This window comes from Galeopterus variegatus, unplaced genomic scaffold (genome assembly GCF_000696425.1).
Source record: "Galeopterus variegatus unplaced genomic scaffold, G_variegatus-3.0.2 Scaffold2354, whole genome shotgun sequence".
NCBI lineage: Eukaryota > Metazoa > Chordata > Mammalia > Dermoptera > Cynocephalidae > Galeopterus > Galeopterus variegatus.
The window spans coordinates 205,029-211,440 of NW_007728465.1; the positions used below are offsets into that span (position 1 = coordinate 205,029).

General features: G+C 46.3%; 1 protein-coding gene across 1 annotated transcript in view; it reads right to left on the reverse strand.

The window, feature by feature from the left end:
- Positions 1-2,922: 2,922 nt before the first annotated feature.
- The window catches only part of WNT3 (wingless-type MMTV integration site family, member 3), a 48,071-nt gene continuing 44,581 nt past the window's right edge, over positions 2,923-6,412 (reverse strand). Inside the window, exon 5 of the mRNA XM_008581427.1 lies at positions 2,923-3,221. The gene's annotated coding sequence lies outside the window, so the exon portion shown is untranslated. The remainder of the gene's footprint in view (positions 3,222-6,412) is intronic.

The following is a 6,412-nucleotide window of genomic DNA, read 5'->3' on the forward strand; positions in this document are numbered from 1 at the left end:
GAGGCAACAGTTTTTGTTTTAAGCTTTTCAGGGACTACATAAAGATGCATCATGGGCAAAATTAAGTTCATGAACTCCTAGTAACCATTCCTAATCTAAAGTTAGAGGTCTGAGCAGCACAGGTGGCCCATCGCCACTGCACAGGACAGACTGCTTTATTTTCTTGTTCTCATTATTTTTCTACGAAGTGAGGCAAATAAGATTTCTTCCTAAGAGAGGTAGATCAAGAGAAAGACAGAGAAAAACATTTTAGCTGTTTTCTGAAACTGCCAAATAAACTGAAAGTGACATTTTATAGGTAAGTCTGAAAACTAAAGGATTGTCCATCTTCCTAAGAGAGGTAGATCAAGAGAAAGACAGAGAAAAACATTTTAGCTGTTTTCTGAAAGTGACATTTTATAGGTAAGTCTGAAAACTAAAGGATTGTCCGTTGTCATAAAATAGTTACAACATCTCATCCTTAAGAAGGCTTCAGGTGAGTCCTTTTGAAGTGGCAGTCCAAGAGAGAATGCCCTCCCCCAGAGCATGCCCACTGGTAGGTCCTTTCTGGCCAAACCAGTCTACAACTTCAAATGACACTTGTTCCAGACAACCCAGTGCCCAAAGCACACCATTTCTTCTTGCCGACCAACCCACTTCTTCTATAGCTCAGTTCCCACAGCGGAGCTAGCAGGGGAGAGACCATTTTTAGAAGTTTCATTTTCAATAGGACAAATCCTATTTTCCCGATAAATGGAGTTGAAAACGTGGTGAGGAGGAAATTAAGGCAGTGGCTAGCCCTGTGGTTTGATGGCCTTGGGCCACATCTTTTAGGAGTGTCTGTGACTATTAACTTATACATTGAAAGTGCCCAATCTATGAAATGAATTGCTGCCCAAATAGGTTATTTGTAAAACTGGAAATTCCTTGTTGGAAGCTGACTTAGATAGAGCAAAGTAAGCCTATTAGGAAGTCCTATAGTAGATCATACCCACTGTCCATGACATCTTAGACGACCTTGCTTAGAGAACAGAAGGAATGACTTTAATTTGGTCATTTAATTAGCTGAGGCTGCCACATTCAGAATTGGATATTTTTGACCTCCTGAGCATTAATCTGGAAACTCCACACATTGTACAATGTATCCATTTTAAGTTCGTTTACCTTCTCTTTAATGACTTAACAGAAAAAAACTGCATGATGAAATATATTTTCTCCAAATATATATATATTTATATAATATATAATCTTAGTTAACTCAAAGGTATATACATTGTATAATAAATAATATTTATAAAAAGAGACTTTTTGAATATAAAATCAAAAAGATCAACAACTTCTACAACTTTTTACAAAACTTTGGATACAGCAGGTTGGTAGGAAATTTCTGTTGGATGCTATTACCTGACTACGGTGAGAATAATTACAATGCATTCATGTACTATTATTAAATAATTACTTGTCAGCTACTTGAATACGCCCCAGAAACATGACTTTATCACTTTTAATATAGAATACATAGATATGAAAAGAGTGTTTTGAAAATTTGTATCCATTCTGCTAAAGTATTCTCACATAAAGCAAGCATTATCCAGTTGACATGATTTAAAAATTTTCAGTCTAAGGTGAGATAGGGAGGGGCATTTCAGACTCTCTATAGAGGGGTGGGGTGTGTATCTTTAGCAGGGCCTGTGGCCAGCAGATTCAATAGTGCAGGCAGGCTACTAGATGACCATCTTGGCAAGCCTGCCTGTGCAAGCCGGGATATAACACCTGATATCTTGGGTCAGGGTTAGGCAGACCCCGGAGAGAAGGAAGAAAAGAAAGGAAAAGCTTTGTTCTGCTCTACTCCCCTCCTGCATCTCTTCTTTCTGATTCTCCTTAAGACAGACTTGTTGGATTGATTCATACTGGCAAATCCATTTGCCTTCATTTTGCCTGCTCCTCTAGGACTCTCGACAGGACCAGTGTGCATCAAGGAGAACTCAGCCATGAGATGCTTTACCCAAGGGAGCGAGTGACTGCCTGCACCCCTTCGAACACCTAATCCAGATACTTGGCAACTGCAAGGACTGATGCTACACCAGCATGCAGGCGAGGGTGGAGGAGCTGTTTTAAAGAACTCTGCATCTCTATTGACTCACATAGGCCAGAGAGAAAAGTATGCAGGAAGACATGTCCTCATCGGAGAGGAAACGAAGCAGTCGCTTTCATCCTCCCCATCCACTAGTCACAAAATTGGAATTTCAGGAATAGATTGGTACTCTCTCACTGGCCCTTTGTCTAATTTATACGAAGGTGCCCCAGAGTCCAACTGCTCTACCTGGAATTGTTTTTACAGAGAACCTGCAGGTGAGCGGGGTTGGGAAGGATTGAATGACCCTTTCCACAGATACTGCTTCTTTTCTTTAGGAAGCCATTTGAGCTGGAGAAGACCCGCCCCCACATATGACCTATTTATAATGTCCACTACAAAAAAAATGTACTGCGTTAACAGTGGAAACTGCAGAACAGTAGAAAAAGATTTTGAGATCTGACTGCCTGTCGTACAGAACAGGGTTATAGAGACAGTGAGACTAAGAAGAACACAGCTGTTCTTCAAACAGCTTACCAGGCCACGCAGTACTCCTAGTTCCTCAAAACTCAAAATCCTACTCTAGCAATTGCCTTGCACCTCCCTACCACTTCATCCTAGCTAAACCTATGGCTTTTATCAGAATGTGAAAGTATATCAGATTGGAATGGGAGTAGACAGAGAAAAGGAGACTACAGGGGTTTGTCCTATTCCATTTAACTCCCACCTCACAGGCATCTGGGAATGTCAGAATTCCAAGATGCAGTTTGGAAACAGACTCTTACCCATGCTGATGTCTTCACCACCAGGCCGAGAGCTCACATTAGCCCAGCCTGTTCTGTTGGAGTAGAATTTTTTTTTCATTTTTATTTAACATGTGCAAAGATAAGCCTCAGGTCCATTCCTTTTGGACCCTAGAGAACTAAAAAGAAAGCCCCCTTCTTTAAAAACCACACACCATCCAGAGTAGGGTGAGAAACATAAGATGAGAGAGAGGGAGGACCTGGTCAGTGGGCAGTTGGGTCCCAGTCATTTACCACCCGTGCGGCTGGCAACAGTCTGTGGTCCTTGCTGGCTGATGCTGAGGGCTGAGCCCGGCTCTAGGTCCTGCTTCCCGTGGGACTTCGGTGAATCCGCCCAGCCACACACTGCACCCCTTCCCAGCGCCCTTGGGGAAAATAAGGAGGAAGAATTAGAAACCGTTCCTTTCCCAGGGAGTCCACCCATTGGGGTGCAAAGATCAGGGGCTGCTGATAGGAGATCTCAACATTTCTCGTGTGTGAGGAAGTGATGGGGGCTTGAGTGGCTCCTCCCTGCTCTGTCCTACACGTTGAGGCTTTCCACTAGGGAAGTCGTTTGATTTATAGTCTGGGACTCAAATCCTACCTCCCCCACTTCTAGCTGAGGGTTTTGGGCACCCAGTAGCAGGTAAATACCTCAATGCAGGAATTCATCTTGTGGAGAGACTGGGAGAAACCCTGCCAGTCTGAGGGCAGGGTCCCCAACTTCAAGTCAACTCTTAGGCTAGTGCCAGGCATGCACTGTTTTTGTATTGCACCAAACAGCTTGATAATGAGCTTTCCAAACAGAAGAAAGTCCATCTAATTAATTATGAATAATTCTTTCCCCTGGGAGTAGCAATGTATACATTTTATTCATTGGTATGGTTAGATTTCACAAAGGATGTGAGGCACTGAGCAATTTCACAGGCATTCCCAATCAACCCTCTACTCCTCTGGTAGGCTGCGGGGCCAATATAAGACTATACTACAGAGGCAGAAACTGAAGCTCAGCAAAATTGAAAGGACATGCCAAAGGTCCAGGATGTGGGGTCAGCTAGGCCACTTGACTCTTGTCCAGCTCACTGCGCTCACATTAGCAGAATAAGGAATAAATCTAGTATTTGTAAGGTAGCAAAGCTAAGGTACCACATCAGTGGGTAGCTGGAGACACTGGACAAATGCTGGAAATGATGGGAAAGGTGCTTTCTCCACACAGGAAGGACCCAGGCAGGACTCTGCCCATTCTGTGGCATAAAGCCATTTTGCCTGGGGCTCTCCCCCGAATGTGTGGGGGGCACCTGGCCTGCTCTGTGGCTCCCTTCCCTCTCCTACCTGCACTTCCAAGACTGACAGGGCAGCCAAGAGAAGATCTAGGGGCTCTGTCCCATGCAGTCCCTGCCAGCTTGTCTCTCAGGTTCTTAGCTTGGGTGCAGAGTGACAGCATGGATGAAAGAAGTAACCTGGTCTCAGCCAATCTTTGGCCTATGGCTCCAGACTAAGCAGCAAGCCTGGGGAAAGGTGTTCTTGGAGGGCTGCTCTGTGTGACCCAGGAATCTCTGCTGCCTGTCCGTGAGCACCTGGCCCATGTGCCAGGCCCTGCGCCAGGCTATTCGTGTGCAGGGAACATGGTTCTTATCCCCAGTTCACAAATAAGGAAACCAGGGCTCAGAAAAGCAAAAGAGCTTGCCCAAGTCACCCAGTGGAGAAGTTATCAAAAGGGCCCCGCATTGCAGGAGATTCTCCACTTGTCTCAGAGTCAGGGCTCCAGAGTCTCCAGAGAGGAGTGACTTGGGGCTATGGCCTATTTGGACAGGTGTCTTAAAACCATGTCTATGCAGCACTTTACATACGATTGGAAAAAACACCAACTGCTTATTCCAGAAATGGGGAGGAAAAGGAGCTGATGAAGAGTATTGATTCTTCTTAGCATCAGTATTAGCACAGCTGGAGGGATTTTCCGGACACAGAGGGTGAGCACTTTACATACGATTGGAAAAAACACCAACTGCTTATTCCAGAAATGGGGAGGAAAAGGGGCTGATGAAGAGTATTGATTCTTCTTAGCATCAGTATTAGCACAGCTGGAGGGATTTTCCGGACACAGAGGGTATACCCAGCACCTCCTTCCCCTCTTGGCAGATCTCAGCTGCTCACACAGGGCAGGGATGGGGCCAGAACAGAGGTGCCTCTGAGACCCACTAGAGCCACTGATGGGGCTTGCCCTGCTGCTGCTGTAGCCTCTGCAGGACCTACACACAGGGCTTTCTGGAGGCACAGCTGCTAACTTGGTGTTACCATCTGTGAAATGGGCAAGCTAGACAAATGGCTCTCTAGGCCCTGTCCATTGTGAGTGTTTGAAAACTGTTTTCCCCACAGCTCCTTCTTAGAATCTCCAGAGCTATTCCCACTTAATAGTGGGAACACCATGTAGCTTCTAGCCACAGCAAACATCAGAGGAGGACAGCCACTGTGGTTTTCAAACATTCCTTCCACCTTGACATGCCACAATTGGCCTGTGAGTTTTCTCTTATTCTCTGACTTTTCCTCTATCATTTTGAAAAGCAGTCATTGAAACTGTCCAAGTAATGATGCTCTTTCTTTGCATAATGACTGCCCTATGTCACAACTCTGGTGGCATATATCACACTTTCTATCAGTGCTATCTTCAGAGATGCATTCGCATCTGTTAACTCACCTGAGCCCCAGAAAAATTCTGCTGGGCCCCCATGATCACCACCACTGTGCAGATGAGGAAACTGAGGATCTAAGGTCAGACAGCTGAAAGTGGTGGAGCTGGAACCCACCTTTGTCCTCTTTCCACTCCCCACACTGCTGGAAAGGTCATGCCTGCTGCTGCCTTTCAGGACTCTGTCCCTCCTAGGGTGTATGAGCTACACCGAGGGGCTTCCCGGGTAGGCGGGTGAGTTGCCCTCACCCTGAGCTATTTCTCATGATGTCAGGTACCTCCCACGCCTCAGAGGCCCATCCCCTCCTCCAGTGCCACACAGCAAAGACAAGGTGCCCCATGTGGAAGTGCAACTCTGAGTGGGGAGCTCCCTTCATCCTAGGCTACTCCCCACTAACACTGCCCCAGCCAGCGATCACCCAGTAGGTTAGTGGTTTCCAGTGAACCAAGCACTGTCCCCAGCATTCGTTCATTTGTCCCTCACAGTCCCTCTGGGGAGGATGACAGGTGAGGAAACAGGTCTATAAAGGCTATCTTGACTGGGTCACATGTTGGGTGAGAAGTAGGTGCTGGACCAGGGCTGGGCCTACTTCCAAGGCCCAAGCTCATATCTCTACATAGTAGGCTCCTTCTCAGGGAGAGAAAAGGGAGAAAGGGCACATGGGCCTTAGAAGCCTTCCACCACCTGAGGCTCCAGGACCACTCCAGGTAATGCTGACCTATCCTGGGGTCCTTTGGATCCAAGGGCCAGTGCACAGTGCCTCCCATGCGGGCCACCTCTGGGAAGCTTGGGATCATAATCTTCCAGCCTTTTGATCCTTTGATTACTCATCACAGTCACTCTGAACTTGAATCCCTCCTCCTTCTCATCACCATCCATAAACTTGGTGA